This window comes from Notolepis coatsorum, assembly GCF_963971535.1.
Source record: "Notolepis coatsorum genome assembly, chromosome: 3".
NCBI classification, from domain to species: Eukaryota; Metazoa; Chordata; class Actinopteri; order Aulopiformes; family Paralepididae; genus Notolepis; species Notolepis coatsorum.
Window position 1 is genome coordinate 86,375,549 of NC_140167.1, and position 19,406 is coordinate 86,394,954.

At 46.2% G+C, this 19,406-nt stretch overlaps 1 protein-coding gene across 1 annotated transcript in view; it reads right to left on the reverse strand.

Annotated features, from left to right (window-relative positions):
- Window positions 1-19,406, reverse strand: part of pde4ba (phosphodiesterase 4B, cAMP-specific a) — a 186,483-nt gene that overhangs the window by 22,682 nt on the left and 144,395 nt on the right.

Here is a 19,406-nt window from a genome sequence, read left to right on the forward strand (position 1 = left end):
TAAAATAAAAAAATAATAAAAATTAATAAAAATATATATATATATTTTTTTTTTTTTTTTTTTGCGAGGCCCCCCTTCCCGCGAGGCCCTGTGCGACCGCACTGCTCGCACACCCCCTGAGGCGGCCCTGCCTGCCAGTATCCCTTTAGCAAATCCAATTTACTTACAAAGGCTGCTGAACCCACCCGATCGATACAGTCGTCCATCCGAGGCAGAGGGTACGAGTCCGGCTTGGTTACTGCATTAACTTTACGGAAATCAGTACAGAACCGATGAGTGCAGTCTGGCTTATCAACAAGCAGGCAGGGGGAGCTCCACGCACTAGAACTGGGCTCCGCAATGCCATGTCTCACCATATAGTCTACTTCCTTACTCAAGATCCTTCGTTTTTCCGGATTCACCCTATAGGCATGTTGCTTAATTGGCCCTGCACTACCAACATCAATGTCATGCTCGAGTACATTAGTACGACTAGGGACATCAGAAAACAAACGTGTATGCTGTCTAAGTAGGCGCACCACATCCGTACGCTCAGGAAGTGGTAAGTACGACAGGTGTGAGTCCAAGTCACCTAGTATCTGGGTGTTTGGCAACCGGCCCTGAGAAATCTCCTTCGACACAGAACAGTCGGCTACAATAGGAGATGCAGAAACTGTTAGAACAGCCACAGGCTTGACCCCTGACTGGTCAATCTGAGCCCTATCATTGTACGCCTTCAACATATTGACGTGACATAATCTACTCTTGCGCCTGCGGTCGGGAGTTTTAATCAAGTAGTCGACCTCACCAACTTTGCGCTCAATGGAGTATGGCCCACTGTATTTAGCCTGTAATGCAGACCCAAGAATAGGCGAGAGAACCAACACCTTGTCTCCCGGTGAGAACACCCTATGTCGGGCCCGCCTATCATACCACACCTTCATTTTTCCTTGGGCTACCTTTAGGTTCTCTTTCGCTAGTTCACATGCTCTACTAAGCTTAAGCCTGAAGTCACACACATAGTCCAACAAATTAGTAGAGGAAGGAGTCTGGTCAGCCAACCACTTTTCCTTCAGCAGTTTCAAAGGACCCCTCACTGTGTGGCCGAACACCAACTCAGCCGGGCTGAATCCAAGAGACTCCTGGGTTACCTCCCTAGCAGCAAACAGAAGCAAAGGAATTCCATCATCCCAGTCTTTGTCGAACTCCGTACAATATGCTCGCAGCATTGTTTTGATAGTCTGGTGAAATCTCTCCAGCGCCCCCTGGGACTCTGGATGATAGGCAGAGGAAGGGCAATGCTGGATAGACAACTGCTGGAGGACCTGAGCAAAGAGACGGGACATGAAGTTAGACCCTTGATCTGATTGAATGACCTTTGGTAGACCAAAAGTCGAAAAAAACCTAACCAGAGCTTTGGATATAGCTGGGGCTGTGATCTTGCGTAAAGGAATGGCTTCAGGAAAACGGGTCGCTGCACACATAATAGTCAAAAGGTACTGGTTCCCTGTCTTAGTTCGAGGGAGGGGACCAACACAGTCAATGAGGATCCGCTCAAAAGGTTCCCCAACGGCAGGGATAGGCTGCAGAGGAGCCTGAGGGATCTTCTGGTTTGGTTTACCAACCACCTGACACACATGGCACGAGCGACAATATTGTGCCACATCTGACTTCAAACCAGGCCAACAAAAATGTCTCAGCACACGGTCATAAGTCTTCCTGACCCCCATGTGACCAGCAAGATCATGATCATGTGCTAGATGCAGTATATCAGGACGATACACGGCTGGAACAACAATCTGAAACACACTGCCCCAGTCATCCAGACTGGACAGGTTAGGTGGTGTCCACTTTCTCATGAGCACGTCATTGCTAACAAAGTATCCTTGAGACGTATCTACCATTTCATCCTCTAAAACCGCCTCTTCAAAGAGGGACGACAAGGAGACATCCTTGTTTTGCTCTAGTACCAACTGCTCATGAGACGGAATCACCTTACCAAACCCCTCATCAGGGCCACTTTTCAACTCAACAAAGAACGTGTCACTAAGTGTCATATCACCATCTAAGTTAACAACCTCATGGGTGTCACATTTGACCTTTGACATTGCGCGTGTTACCGCACACACAGGAAACACTCCTGGATGCTTCTGTGCGAGCTCATCAGGAACCTCAGAAACTACAGGGACGGGAATTACAACTGGAGTAGACAGCACTTTGCCACCGGCCAAATCGTTCCCTAGAATGAAGGACACCCCCTTTATGGGAATGTGAGAACACACTCCTACGACAACATTGCCTGATACTAAGGGAGAGTTTAGCGAGACCTCATGCAAAGGAGTATTCACAAAGCCTCCTCCAAAGCCCTGAACAATGGCACCGGAATGCAATGAAGAATCTTCCGAAAATGGCAAAATCCCATCCAGAATGAGAGACTGGAAAGCTCCTGTATCTCTCCATATTGTAATAGCCTGCCTTGATCCTAATTCACCAACCAGTGAAACAAATCCATCCATCCTAAATGCTGAGGAGCCCTCTAGCTCCCTGTCTGCACCTTTGATACTTCGCACCCCACCCTCTAATGTCAGCATAGGTGTCCTGTCTATGATTTCTACCACAGCCACCGTTTTTACATTTTTCTGCTTAAGCACAGGGCATCCAGCAACGATATGACCAGGCTCCTTACAGTAAAAACAGATAACCCCCTCTGGGAATGCACTAGCAGAGCCACCTTGCCTAGGAGTCGAAGTAAACCGACCAGCAGACACGGGTGCCGGGAACCGGCTCCCCTGAGAAGGACGCCTACTACCCCTGGACTCCACACGGCCCTCCTCTACAAAGACAGATTTGTGTGTTAACACAAACTCATCAGCCAAGACAGCAGCGTCGGCTATCTTCGATACCTTATGCTCATTTAGATGTGTGGAAACGTTATCAGGAACACACCTCTTAAATTCCTCTAGGAGAACCAACTGTCTGAGCTGCTCCCTTGACTCTGCTTTTTGCGAGGTGCACCACCGGTCAAACAGGTTCTCCTTCTCTTTTCCAAATTCAACATAAGACTGCCCCTCCTGCCTACGATAACCTCTAAAACGCTGACGATAGGCCTCGGGGACCAACTCATAAGCCCTCAATATGGAAGCTTTAACCAGCTCATAATCAGCGCTTTGTTCAAGGGACAGAGCAGTGTAGGCTTCTTGTGCCCTACCAACCAAAACACATTGCAGCAGCAGTGTCCAGGCGGTATCAGGCCACTTCAATGTGGTTGCCACCCGTTCAAAAAGGGGAAAATATCTTTCCACGTCTTTCTCAAAGAATGGTGGCACCATCCTAATATTCCTGCCTACATCAAACCCGGAACGTGACTCTGGATGCAGAGAACCCGCCTGCAAGGCAGCATGCTTAAATGCAAGCTCCTTCATTGCACGATCGTGCTCTCTCTCCTCTCTCCTCTCCTCTTGTTGTAGCTGTTTTTCCTTAAGCTCCCGCTCTCTCTCATCTCTCCTCTCCTCTTGTTGTAGCTGTTTTTCCTTAAACTCACGCTCCTGTTGTAGCTGCTTTTCCCTAAATGCCAACTCCCTAGGCCCCCAATCGATGGCAACACCTTCCGCCACGCCAGAGAGTTGTGGAGACACCTCAGACAAAAGAAGCTCATCCACCGTTGCCACAATCACCTGCTCCTCAATGAGTATAGCCCTCAAAGTCCCCAAGGCAGTCGTTTTTAACCGCTTCTCACTGGCAGTAAGCTCCACATTGTAGTGCACAGCAAGCTTCAGAAGCTGCTCTTTGGAAAACCTTCCCAACATCTCGTCAGAGGGGTTCTCAACAAAATCCTTAATGGTAGCCATCGTTACTGTACCAGTCACCACAAGCTACTCACTTTACCCTACAGTCACTAAGAACCACTAACAAACCACGAAGAACCACCAAAGAACCACTGAAGAACCACGAAGAACCACTGAAGACCATGAAGAATGCTAATGCCAATAATAACAACCATAAAGGGACGCAGTGGAAATGTGAGCTCTACGGAGCGCACCTTTCCAGGTTGCACAAACAAACAAAAAAAAATAAAATAAAAACACACCCACCCTAAATAGACGTGTCATACACGCAGGGTGTTAGGTGCTACCAGGTATGCTCACCAAACCTTAAACAAACAAAATAAATCCACAAAATATTCCAAACAGGTGCGCCTTCTAACCTGATGTGACCACATATGCTTCTACGTCTAAACTGCAGAAAACCCCGGCCTACCACATGTCTACCCTAAGAAACACTAAATCAAGCCCTACCACACTACCTGTGTTTCCTGGCCGCCCTAACCTACCTACCCTTAAACTAATGCCCTGTAGACCTAACTTTCTTCAACCACACCTGCTACCAGTCAAAGATCATATACAATCATTTCATTGACCGCCCCAGGAGTACGCGGTGCACCGGACGCTAACCAACAACCAGAAAATAATATCCCTATCTACATGTGGTGCCTACTAAACTATATATTTTAACAGCATAAGTAGTCACATCTGTCTGTCTGTCTGTCTGTCTGTCTGTCTGTCTATCTATCTATCTATCTATCTATCTACTCACAGTGTTTATCCTCACTGTACTGGCTCTAGTCAACCTAGATCTCCACCAGAGGGGGTTATCTGCACCAGGACTGTGTTTATTATACTGTAGCTGCTGGTGTCTGGCTGCTCTGCACCAGGACTGTGTTTATTATACTGTAGCTGCTGGTGTCTGGCTGCTCTGCACCAGGACTGTGTTTATTATACAGTAGCTGCTGGTGTCTGGCTGCTCTGCACCAGGACTGTGTTTATTATACAGTAGCTGCTGGTGTCTGGCTGCTCTGCACCAGGACTGTGTTTATTATACAGTAGCTGCTGGTGTCTGGCTGCTCTGCACCAGGACTGTGTTTATTATACAGTAGCTGCTGGTGTCTGGCTGCTCTGCACCAGGACTGTGTGTTTATTATACAGTAGCTGCTGGTGTCTGCTGCTCTGCACCAGGACTGTGTGTTTATTATACAGTAGCTGCTGGTGTCTGCTGCTCTGCACCAGGACTGTGTGTTTATTATACAGTAGCTGCTGGTGTCTGCTGCTCTGCCCCAGGACTCCAGGGCCCTCATTTATCAAAGTTGCGTACATACGCACAGATATGTGCTTAACCCGTGCGTACGACCATTTCTAAGCAAAGTGTGGGATTTATCAATTTGAACGTGAACTTGACTTTGTGCTTATATTTACGCACAGCTCGGAGCATGCTTAGCTGACGCCCCGTGGTAGAAGATCGTTACTGCAGACGGACGGCATATGAGCTCCTCAGTTCATGCATTAGTTTCAACGCGGAAATAAGCTTTCGTGCATTACTCCCGACACTGGCGCGTGTTCTGTATGAACCGTAATTCATTATAGTTCATTGTAAAATAGCGACAGTAGTGTAATTATAACGGGCTCATGCGGGAACATGAGGTTGGCTTGCTTGTTTGGCACGGGGGGCAGACGCAGAACACCCACCTCCAAACGCCATTAAATATTGTTTCAAATATATCAAACATATTTTGTGTCATGTTTCCAAATAATATTGGCCACAATGGAATGCTTTCTACTTCAATTTGTTGGTTAGAATAGATTACCTCGCTCCGTTGAAACTTCACTGAGCTCCGCACACAGACATGATAATAATAATAACAACAACAATAATAATAATAGCTTCATTTTATATAGCTCCTTTCAAGAGACCCATGCAAGGTCGCTTTACATAGATGGGGGGGGGGGGGAATAACAAAGTAATAAACATAGTGGACAGACTATGTAAATATGATGATGGGATTCAAGTTCGCGTTTTTATTGATCACATAGCATGCTGTCAGAGTATGATGTCATAATCAAACATTCTAGAACATTTGTCGTCACAGATCATGTCATAATAGAACATAGGCTACATGGCATGGTCCATCGTGATATTGTAGACTGTTATTACTGTACCACCCATTGTGACAACAGCCTTGTGAGCTCCTGCACACAAACATGATGGAATTCAAGTTCATGTTTGTATTGATCACATAGGCAGGCTACACATGGCGTATAGGCTACATCATACATGGCAGTGAGATTCATTGTTCTTGTATATGCTCTCGTATTATTGTTTATATAGGCTACCCAATACTGACATCAAAATAGATTGTATGCCTCTAGAAATCATATGCAGCAGGTAGAAAATTTACGGAAAATCCGTCGCGATTTGGAATAAAATTGAGGAGAACTTTAATCCCTGGGTATTAATCGAACAAAACGGAAAAAGGCAGTCATATTCCAGCACAGTCTTTATTAGTGTTTGCGCTGCCCAGGCAGCAATGGTTAATAGATATCATATCCAACATCACCGTACGTGTACACGTCTGTCAGCCTGTCACATATTTCTCCATAACACGCTTCCCTCGGCTTAGTCCATTTTTCCACATTTCATGGGGGTGTTCCATTACCGTATATGGTTAATCGGGGCGGTTTTGGTATGCAAATACGTGAAAGTGTGCACGAGCCTCAGCGTAGGAGCAAGGTGATATTTATCATGACAGGTGTGCGTAGGACCTGTGTACGCACGTGTGATAAATCCAGTTTTTTTTGTGCGTGCACACATTCTAAATTATGTGCTTACGTGTGGAAATAGAACATTTTCTAAGAATAATAAATGATAAATGAGGGCCCAGGACTGTGTGTTTTCTCTCTATCGGTCCTTCTCTCTCTCTCTCTGTCACCTCATCTGTTCTCTGCCACAGATAGTCCTCCTGTCTCACTGGTGCCAGCCTGCGGTGCATGCATCCCTGTGTGTTCATAAGTGTGTGTGTGTGTGTGTTTATGGGTGGGTGTGGGTATGAGTGTGTGTGCCTGTTTGTAACTATGTCACTATGTAACTATGCAATGTTCAGAATTTCTCAGAATTGTGGTATGATTACAGGAAATACAAACTGTATGACAGTCAGTGAGTGTGTGTGTGTGTTTGAGAGAGAGGGAGAGGGAGAGGGAGAGGGAGGGAGGGACAGATAGAGAGAGAGGGGGAGAGAGGCGGAGAGAGGGGGAAAGAGAGAGAGAGAGAGAGAGAGAGAGAGAGAGAGAGAGAGAGAGAGAGAGAGAGAGAGAGGGGGGAAGGGACACTAAACTGCTTCAAGAAACATCAAACTGCCAACCAAGCAAATTTACTGTAACTGTGATGTAAAGAAGATTTGACCAAATATTACCAAAATGGTTCCAAAGAAATATTGCCTACCCCACTTTTAAGCATAACTATCACATAAAGTAAAGGACCCTCACTTGTCTGTTTGTGTATGTGCGTGCGCGTGTTTATGCATGCTGAGCGTGCGTGTGTTTATGCATGCTGAGCGTCCGTGTGTTTATGCATGCTGAGCGTGCGCATGTGTGTGCGTGCGTGTGTGTGTGTTTATGCATGCAGAGTGTGTGTGCTGTCAGACCACTCAATGCCTTATCCAGTTCATATTCAGCCGTCTCTCTGCCCTGAGAGTTTCATGTGTCAGAGGCCTGTCGGGGTTAAAGACGGTTCGAGATGTACAACAGGAATGTGAGACCTCTGGTAGTTACAGACTCTAAGACCTCTGGTAGTTACAGACACTAAGACCTCTGGTAGTTACAGACTCTAAGACCTCTGGTAGCTACAGACTCTAAGACCTCTGGTAGCTACAGACTCTAAGACCTCTGGTAGCTACAGACTCTAAGACCTCTGGTAGCTACAGACTCTAAGACCTCTGGTAGCTACAGACACTAAGACCTGTGGTAGCTACAGACACTAAGACCTCTGGTAGCTACAGACACTAAGACCTCTGGTAGCTACAGACACTAAGACCTCTGGTAGCTACAGACACTAATACCTCTGGTAGTTACAGACACTAAGACCTCTGGTAGCTACAGACACTAAGACCTCTGGTAGTTACAGACACTAAGACCTCTGGTAGCTACAGACACTAAGACCTCTGGTAGCTACAGACACTCTAAGACCTCTGGTAGTTACAGACACGTGTCTGCATGAACACACAACTGTAACTGTACTGAAAAATAACAAAATAAGGGTTGTCTCATATTGGTCAAGTTTTGGGTGGGACTTGTTTGCGTCCCTGCAGCTTCTGATTCAATTGGGTGAGATGCTCGGTTATGTCACACAACATAGCAAAGTCACACAGCCTGTTTGCATCTGACAGTTCACTTCTGCATACTTTCTGGCTGTAGCTCCTGTGAACATACTGTACTCTGCTGCAATTTCAGTCTGCCTTTTAATTCTTGCACAATTTGTGTCAAAATGCAGACGTAAATTGTACTCAAAAAATCACATTGAGTGCTAATGTAATAGAGAAACAGAGGTTTGAACACACTGAAATAAAATATTTGCTCCTTACATTTGTGTTGACTTGTTGCCAGATGCCTGTTTTTGGGTTCCAGCTCAGAGGTAGGAGGTTCCATAGCCTGAAGTCGTATAGTCATACAGGTCCAAAGTTTATAAAATTCCCACGGAAAATGTGTGTTTTACGTATTAATTAATGTTGTGTTTTTTTTTCTTCCAAATGTAGCCAAGAGTAAAGACCCTAACCCTATGAAAACAGCAGTCAAAATGTATATTTTCAGCACTACGTTTGTTTACCAATGATTTTAAGTGTTATGATATATGAGTTTATAGAAATCTCAGCACATTGAGTCGCAAACCGGTGGATATTATTGACTCAAGGAAAAGGCACAGCCAAAAGTGAGTGTAGTTTTATGAGAGAGGAGACCCAGGGCTTCCGAGGCGCTTTAAAATGTCATAAACTACACTACCCAGCTCACGCCAGCCCCTGTCAAACTTGGAGCCGTCTCACGTGAAAGAAATATTCAACGTTATTTTTCATGATTATGTCTCACGGGTTGAACAAACCTGAACGGTATTGCCATAAATTGCGTGCGTGCGTGTGTGTGTGTGTGCGCGCGCGTGCGCGCGCGCGTGTGTGTGTGTGTGTGTGTGTGTGTGTGTGCGTGCGTGCGTGCGTGCGTGCGTGTGTGTGTGTGTGTGTGTGTGTGTGTGTAACTAGGAGGGATATGAGGACTGTGTGTGTGTGTGTGTAACTAGGAGGGATATGAGGACTGTGTGTGTGTGTGTGTGTAACTAGGAGGGATATGAGGACTGTGTGTGTGTGTGTAACTAGGAGGGATATGAGGACTGTGTGTGTAACTAGGAGGGATATGAGGACTGTGTGTGTAACTAGGAGGGATATGAGGACTGTGTGTGTGTGTAACTAGGAGGGATATGAGGACTGTATGTGTAACTAGGAGGGATATGAGGACTGTGTGTGTGTGTAACTAGGAGGGATATGAGGACTGTGTGTGTAACTAGGAGGGATATGAGGACTGTGTGTGTATGTGTAACTAGGAGGGATATGAGGACTGTGTGTGTGTGTAACTAGGAGGGTTATGAGGACTGTGTGTAAGTAGGAGGGATATGAGGACTGTGTGTATGTGTAACTAGGAGGGTTATGAGGACTGTGTGTGTGTAACTAGGAGGGATATGAGGACTGTGTGTGTGTTACTAGGAGGGATATGAGGACTGTGTGTGTGTTACTAGGAGGGATATGAGGACTGTGTGTATGTGTAAGTAGGAGGGATATGAGGACTGTGTGTATGTGTAAGTAGGAGGGATATGAGGACTGTGTGTGTGTGTTACTAGGAGGGATATGAGGACTGTGTGTATGTGTAAGTAGGAGGGATATGAGGACTGTGTGTGTGTAACTAGGAGGGATATGAGGACATCAGCGACACTTTCTGACTACCAGACGACCGCTGTACCTCCTGAGCCACTGTCGCCCCATGTACAGCAGATATAGTAGAACACTGAGCAGAAACAAACTACAGTACAGCAGATACAATAGAACACTGTCTGACATGGTATAGCATGGCATCGTATGGTATGGTATGGTATGGTATAGTAGTGGCAGGCTGGGGCGGATATGATTGATTGATTGATTGATTGAAAACTTTAATTAACAGATTGCAGAATGGGTACCCAGAGAAAGACTTTCGTCTTGTTTACACCAGGGTCCCCTGTACAATACATATAATATATAATCATAATCAAGCAGCACTGTTTACATGAACGTGTTACTTCATCGGCCTGGAGAATATCTTTGCAGATACATCTATGTATGGGAAACGTTGCTGTGCAGCTATAGGCGTGACTCCGCTCTGGTCTGTGGTGAGAGGCCACGGGATGCATCCGCACCACGTTTTAGCTGCAGCCCTGCCACCAAGAGCGAGAGCAGGTCTCAGAGCGCTGGAAGCACTCTGCAAGTATTTGAATTATGCCATTGACGTCAGCACAGACATAAAGTAGACTCCCCTGCAGCGCTGCCTGCCAGCGGGCCTGTTTCAGAGCCCTGGCAGACAACATGGTTTGGAGGTTTAGGGAGAGCGTTTAAGCCCCCCAACCACCCCCCCCCCCCCCCCCCCTCCTCCACCACCCCCTATCCACCCTCCGTGACTCTGGAGCATAGGTGTATTTTTTTTTTTATTATTTTCATATTGCAAATCAGAAACAATTCATCAGGACAACATACTATAAATGTAGGTTAATTAGTCTCGATGACATGTGTCAAAGGTCACATGATCTAAGGGTTCTGCCCAGATGACAATATTCACAGATAAACCATAGAAATACTAATCATTGTAATTACCATATTTGTATAGTCAAATCACAGGAATACTATAGTGATTCACTATATATGTCTATCAGATTCTACTGTGGTTCTCTGGTAAATCTCTATAGCATGTATAAACAACAAATAGACACAGAAATACTATGTGTTGTATTGTATGTACTGTAATATATTTTGTAAGGAGGAGAAACCCCATTAAAGAGTGACTACTACTCACACATAGATACACACACACACAGATACACACACACATAGATACACACACACATACAGTACACACACACATAGATACACACACACGCAAATATACACACACACGCATAGATACACGATACACAGACACACATAGATACACACACATAGATACACACACATAGATACAGACAAGCACACACATATATCAAATCAAATCAAATCAAATTTATTTATAGGGCCCGACAACACACGTTAATGTCCCCATGGGCCGTACAGGTCTTCTTTAAACAAGTCAAGAAGACAACATAACAATAAGTCAAGAACAGAACAAGAACACTAGATGAATGCAAATAAATGAATGAATGCAACACTCCCAGACATACCCCACGCGAAGGTAAGGAAAAACTCACTAAAACCTAACAATAGGGAAAAAAAAGCTCCACAGGCAATGTGGAGGAGAGAAACCTTAGAAGGGCCGTTCAAGGGGGGATCTCCCTTCTTAGATGTCGGTGATAGTAGTGTTGCAGACGGACAGTTGGTAGGCATGCACTCATGTGTGTGGTGAAACACAGATGAGTGCATGCAATAGCAACTGTACATTTTGAAAAATTAAAGATAGAGTTGATAGCGGATCTATTTGAGGCACAGGGGCGGCGCAAGAGGGTCACGTCCTCCCCGTCTTAGTCACGGGACATTCAACACTCCGGTCGTTGCTCAGGGACAGCCGGAGACAGGGGGAAGGGGGGTGGCGCAGAGAGGGTCGCGAACTCCCCGACATCATCGCGGGACATCCGGCACTCCGGTCACCACTACGAGACCTCCGAAGACAGGGGGGCACGCAGAGGGGGTCGCAATCTCCCGGCCTTCGTCACGGGACGTCCAACACTCCGGTCAACACTCCAGGACAGCAAGTCATAGGAAGACAGGGAGACGGGACAGGCGTTAGACAGCTCATGAGATTGTAGTAGGCGGACATAGCAATAGATACAAGTGGTAGGCATATATGTGAATGGAGTAGATATATGAAGTAAGCGTATTATGTGAATAGAATAGAAGTACTTAACCCAGCAATGAAACCGCGTTGACTGTTAATCTGTTAACAGTCTGTTAATCAGTTGACAGGACCACGGACAGACGGCGGTGAATAACTGATCCAATGCCTCGGAGGTGCATGTAGAGCAGTCACTACAAGCTTGGCCAAGACCCCGAGGCATCCATCACCTTGGTCAGCGCCAGGAGACGGGTACTCAGAGAGAAGAGGGAGGGAGGGGGGGGGGGGGGGGGGGAAGAGTTAGAGAGTTCCCATGTTTGTGGTGCTGCAAAGGAGCAGACATGTAGTACCCTGTAGTGCCATGTAGTACCCCGTAGTGCCATGTAGTACCCTATAGTACCCCAAAGTGCCATGTAGTACCCCGTAGTATCCTGTAGTACCCTGTAGTGCCATGTAGTACCCTGTGGTGCCATGTAGAGCTATGTAAGCCATGTAGTACCCTGTAATGCCATGCAGTACCAAGTAGTACTCTGTGGTACCATGTAGTACCCTGTACCCTAACTAAACTACCCTATAGTAAACTACCCAGTGGTACCATGTAGTACCCTGTACCATAACTAAACTACACAGATTAATCTAAAGGTCAGTCCCCGACCAGGTGAGATCAAGGTAGGTTGAAGGAGAGAGAGAAAAGATGAGTCTTAAGCAGGGATTTAAAAGCTTCGACAGAGCAGGCGCCCCTGATGACGGCAGGTAATTTGTTCCACAGGTAGGGAGCGCGGTAGACAAAGGCTCTGTGGCCGGCGGATTTCTTTTTAATATATACACACACATAGATACACACACAGATAGATACACACACACATAGATACACACACACACATAGATACACACACATAGATACACACACACATATATACAGACACACACATATACACACACACACACACACACACACACATATATACACACACAGATACACACACATATATACACACATAAACACACATAAACACACAGATACACACACACATAGATACACACACACACATAGATATACACACACACAAACACACATAGACACACACATAGATAGACCAAACACTGCCTGGCCCCTCCCCCAGACCCCCCACTGCCTGGCCCCTCCCCCAGACACCCCCTAGCCAGGCCCGACCCGGTCCCAATGAGCCCCAGACTCAGGAGAGGGCCTCTAAAGTGCAAGCCTTTTATTTTTATTTTTTAAAGGTGCAATCTGTAACCCAGATGTCAACAAATAGGTTGCCTCGCCGTGGGGAAATCAAGCCGTGAGATTCTCCAAGTGCTTAAACAAGTTCTTAATGGAAGGACAGACGTGCTATAATGATGCTGGATGACGATGGATGCGAGTTTTTGGTCCATGTTTATGCTGTAAAAGTTGTGTTTACATTTGTAATGTTTGTAAACCCTGGATAATAACAACGGATCAGTAGTTTGAACGTTAGAATGGAAAGCCGTATTTTACATAGTACAACTCTTTCAGTAATCTACAGTAAATGCATGCAGCCTAAATGTATACTGCATGGTAATATATAAATGACATATAAATGACAGCTTGGACCGAGCCAGGATGGCCTAGCGGTAAAGAAGCCAGTAAGGTCGCTGGTTCCATCCCCGGTTTGATCTCCACCACTGACGAGAGGGTGTATTCCAGCCGTAAACTGGTGACTGAAGGGTGGTTGGTATTACATCTACGGTGCCCACCATCCTGCCTAAGTGCCCTTGAGCAAGGCACTGAACCCAAAACTGCTCCAGCGGGGGGTGCTGCACTGCCGGCGACCCTGCGCTCTGTCCTCTGATGAAATGCATATGTGTAGAGGACTGTGTGTGTAACTAGGAGGGATATGAGGACTGTGTGTAACTAGGAGGGATATGAGGACTGTGTGTGTGTAACTAGGTGGGATATGAGGACTGTGTGTAACTAGGAGGGATATGAGGACTGTGTGTAACTAGGAGGGATATGAGGACTGTGTGTGTAACTAGGAGGGATATGAGGATTGTGTGTAACTAGGTGGGATATGAGGACTGTGTGTAACTAGGAGGGATATGAGGACTGTGTGTGTGTAACTAGGTGGGATATGAGGACTGTGTGTAACTAGGAGGGATATGAGGACTGTGTGTGTAACTAGGAGGAATATAAGGACTGTGTGTGTAACTAGGAGGGATATAAGGACTGTGTGTAACTAGGAGGGATATGAGGACTGTGTGTGTAACTAGGAGGGATATGAGGACTGTGTGTGTAACTAGGAGGGATATGAGGACTGTGTGTGTAACTAGGAGGGATATGAGGATTGTGTGTGTAACTAGGAGGGATATGAGGACTGTGTGTAACTAGGAGGGATATGAGGACTGTGTGTGTAACTAGGAGGGATATGAGGATTGTGTGTGTAACTAGGAGGGATATGAGGACTGTGTGTGTAACTAGGAGGGATATGAGGACTGTGTGTAACTAGGAGGGATATGAGGACTGTGTATGTGTAACTAGGAGGGATATGAGGACTGTGTGTGTGTAACTAGGAGGGATATAAGGACTGTGTGTGTAACTAGGAGGGATATGAGGACTGTGTGTATGTGTAACTAGGAGGGATATGAGGACTGTGTGTGTGTTACTAGGAGGGATATGAGGACTGTGTGTGTAACTAGGAGGGATATGAGGACTGTGTATGTTACTAGGAGGGATATGAGGACTGTGTGTGTGTAACTAGGAGGGATATGAGGACTGTGTGTGTGTAACTAGGAGGGATATGAGGACTGTGTGTGTGTAACTAGGAGGGATATGAGGACTGTGTGTGTATGTGTAACTAGGAGGGATATGAGGACTATGTGTAACTAGGAGGGATATGAGGACTGTGTGTGTGTAACTAGGAGGGATATGAGGACTGTGTGTATGTGTAACTAGGAGGGATATGAGGACTATGTGTAACTAGGAGGGATATGAGGACTGTGTGTGTGTGTAACTAGGAGGGATATGAGGACTGTGTGTAACTAGGAGGGATATGAGGACTGTGTGTGTAACTAGAAGGGATATCAGGACTATGTGTAACTAGGAGGGATATGAGGACTATGTGTAACTAGGAGGTGTTATGGTTTGTAACCGACCCCAATCGCACAACACAAGACAGGTATGAGAGTAAGCCAAAACAGGGCAAATATTTATTATAGAACAAAAAGCGGCACAGTCCCTTTAAGGGAAAACACAAAAACACTAGAGTCAAGGAAATATGGAAAATGCGGCACTGTGCCTTTAAGAGGCGAACAGGCTAAGGGACTAAGGCTAAGGGACAGGGCCAGGGCTAAATGTCAAGGACCAGGGCCAGGGGCACTGGAGAGGGGGACAGGGACAGAGGCCCGGAGAGGCGGGCTGGAGACAGGGACAGAGAACAGGGTTAAGGACTTGGACAGGGCGAGGGCCAGAGCTGCTTACAGGGATGAGGACAGGGTTCCGACGGCGGAGGCCTGGCACGGGGACAGGGGCCCGACGGCGGAGGCCTGGCACGGGGACAGGGGCCCGACGGCGGAGGCCTGGCACGGAGATCCTCGTGATGGCTGGGCCGTCGTCTCACGCCGGAGACGCGGCAGGTGATGGTGACGTACAGAATGGTAACGTCCAGAACTCCATGAACACTGAACACAGATACAGATACAGAGTCCAGTACACAGAACGACCCGACAAGGACTGGAGGGGAGTCTGCAACCTATGTACTCTCCCGAGGTGATTGCAAACTCCCAACAGGTGCGTGAGGGTAGAGGAACAGAAAGTCCAAGGGTGGGGGCTGGTGAAGAGTAGGAGGCAGGCAAAAGTTCTCACAAGGGTGGGGGCTGGTGAAGAGTAGGAGGCAGGGAAAATGCTCAGGGAACAGGCGAATCCTCACAGGAGGGATATGAGGACTGTGTGTGTGTAACTAGGAGGGATATGAGGACTGTGTGTATATGTAATGAAATGAAATGTAATGAAATAACACTCACCATCTTTCTCCAGAGTCAGACAAGAAGATAGATACCAATTTCCTCTCTATGCGTTCAGTACAAAGCTATCCGGCTGCAAGCTAGCCTAGCTTAGCACAAATGAATGGAAGTGGATGCGGACCACTAGCCTAGCTTAAAACTCTGGAGAAGTGTTTTTGGTCAACAGCTAGGCTAGCTGATCCGTATTCCGCTTCCATTAATTTGTGCTAAGCTAGGCTAGCGTAGCACAAAGATCCAGATAGATGGATAGCTGAACGCATAGTAGAAAGCGGTACGCGCATTTCCCATAATGTTGGCCACACTTAATTTACGTAACACGCAATCCTCTCTCGTTCAATATGTCCCCTTTGCAACAAAACGGAATTACATTTCATTAAAATGCAAATTAAATGAAGTTTTAATGAAACGTTTCTTCTTTGAGTCGAGTCCATGCGACTCATTGTGTTTGTCAACAATACATCCACTGAAATAACCACACAAACAATAACAATTTCGTCATTGTCATGACTATGAACCTCAACTCTACCCCCTGAGCCGGTGGTCAGTCAGCAGATGCATAAAAAAACGGAAAACAAGCAGAAAAATTCAACAACAGCAGCAGAGACGTTTGCTAATATCCTCCCTCATGGTGTTCGGTAATGATAAACAGACAGATGCTGGTAAATCTAGCTGTGGTTGGCAGCCTGTGTTACATCAGTCCCTTCCATCGGCCCTTTGGTGTCAAACACGGTACATTTAATCTGGTGTTGGAACTCTGAGGCGCCCAATCTCACTATGACATCGCTATGTGCACAGCGGTGGAGCCCTGTGGTAACCATAAAGGAACGCGGCAACGTTACGGGAAATGTGCTTCCCGTCTTCTCCAGAGTCAGACAAGAAGATAGATACCAATGTCCTCTCTGTGCGTTCAGTATATGAAGCTATCTGGCTGCAAGCTAGCCTAGCTTAGCACCGATGAATAGATGCGGACCACTATAGCCTATAGCTTATAACTCCAGGAGTGATATTTTTGGCCAACAGCTAGGCTAGCTGATTCGTATCCGCTTCCATTCATTTGTGCTAAGCTAGGCGGGGGAAGTGAATAACGAAGTGTCCTTGAGCAAGGCACTGAACCGCCACTTAACTGTTCCAGTGGATCTGCTCAGTGGTCAACAGTATCAGACTGTGGTTGTACTGGGCAGCTCCTAGTGGTCAACAGTGTCAGACTGTGGTTGTACTGGGCAGCTCCTAGTGGTCAACAGTGTCAGACTGTGGTTGTACTGGGCAGCTCCTAGTGGTCAACAGTGTCAGACTGTGGTTGTACTGGGCAGCTCCTAGTGGTCAACAGTGTCAGACTGTGGTTGTACTGGGCAGCTCCTAGTGGTCAACAGTGTCAGACTGTGGTTGTACTGGGCAGCTCCTAGTGGTCAACAGTGTCAGACTGTGGTTGTACTGGGCAGCTCCTAGTGGTCAACAGTGTCAGACTGTGGTTGTACTGGGCTGCTCCTAGTGGTCAACAGTATCAGACTGTGGTTGTACTGGGCAGCTCCTAGTGGGCAACAGTGTCAGACTGGTTGTACTGGGCAGCTCCTAGTGGTCAACAGTGTCAGACTGGTTGTACTGGGCAGCTCCTAGTGGTCAACAGCGTCAGACTAAAGCAGGGTGTCGCTGGAAAGGGAAAGAGAAGCAGTGATGTGTCCTCATTTCACCTTGTATCAGTAATGTTGGCAGTGTGTAGTTGAATCATGCACAGAGCTAAAGCAACGTTACTCCTGGACTGTGTGCAAAGGCTTTTTTCAATACAGGAGAGAGCGATTTGAGATGTTTGTAAGTTTACTGGTCAAAAAGCTAAGAAAGGTATTAAAAGGAGATGTTTTGCATAGCTATTTCTGAGGGTTACAAATAAGAATAATGTTTTGTTTTGGAGGCTTAATTTGATAAGAATATAGGACAGACATATAAGCATTATGCTTCAGCCTGTACCTTTTCAGTCACTGACAGAATCAAATACCATTGACCATCTTAATCCCGACTAAGGATTTGGATGGTCGACTATGATAGGCCAAAATTTGCCGTTAGTCGACTATTGGTCGACTAATTAAAAAAAAAAAAAAAAAAAGGTATAATAGCCTATAAAAATATATATATATATTTAATCATTCAATTTGGGCTGTGGGGGGTGCTTAATGTCTGAAGGAGTCGACTGAAGGCTTCTTGTCCTCTGCAAAAGCATGCAATTGGTCCACTGGGACGACGGAAATGAGATTGGCACTGGTTTGTTCGCCGTGCATATGGATACGGCGCAGGTGAATACAGAAGCACTTAGTCTAAGAGTTACCCAATAAGTTGAAGCCTCACCCACGATACAACGTGCGGTGAAGTATGGCCTGTTTGGCCCCAGAATAGAGCATTGAGACCGCGTGCGAATTAATAACTGAATTGTCAGAGTTTGGCGCTATACCGTCGAGTGCGACATATTTCTATTAAGTCAATAATAGTCTACCAGTATAGTGTATCGTGCGGCTAAAGTTCTACAGTGACCAGCATCCCCAACGCTTCCTCGTATTAGCTAGAGTTCTTATCCAGGCTGGGCTGCCTTCATGGCGCTTTCACCCGAGGAGACCTAGACGAGAACCGTGTGGACATGTACACTGGATTAATCTACCCGACGACTACATAGCCCTTTGCGGCTGGAATATATTTGCTTTGGTCCTGTGATTTATGGAGCGGAGAATCGCCGACACCTGCACGTGTTGGATTTACCCCGCGAGGAGCCAAGTCGAGTCGGCGCCTCAGAGAGCCTGAGGCCGGCTAGCTTTCTTCACTGTGGAGCTACAGTCTACGGAGAACAGCTGTATTCGTCTGTGGATCAAGAGGCTATTGCACCGGCTCCTGTACCTGGAGTCTCCTTAGTCATCGTTGACCAGACTCTCTACTACCGACAGATCTTCTACCCCTGCTGGCTTACAACCAGGGGGACCCTTCCAGTATCTCCCGCTATATATATTACTAGTGTACCATAGATATAATTCCCTAAGATTCAGGTTGTATAATTACCTCCTGCGTAACCAGAGAATGGACATTCATTGTTGATTTGCCTACGCACATTCCTTTGCCTTACAAGTGCACTCAAAGTATAGAGAAGTATTATGTACCTTTTGCTGCAATAAATACTTAAAGACAACTTTGTTTAGAACCGGTTCATTGTGGGAAGTGTTCATTATATTTAGATATCATGTACTGTATGGCCAGTAATTAAAGTACATAAAGCGGTAGTGGTTTAATGATACCATACTTATCAATACAGTCAGGGAATTGTACCCCTCAGTTACAATTGGTCCTTCGAGCCGGAGGGTAACTAGCGTAATATTAATATAGTGGTATTAATATTGACATGGCCTATGATGAACACTCCACAAAACGGTTCTCCTAAAGTAGATCGTCCGCAGCGTAGACGGCAGACACCTCAGTACTTAGAGGATTACGTTGCCAATATACTACCTAGCCTTCTACAGACGGTAAACGCGGAAAAAGTAGATAGTAAAATTATGTCCGACCCTATCGCCCAGG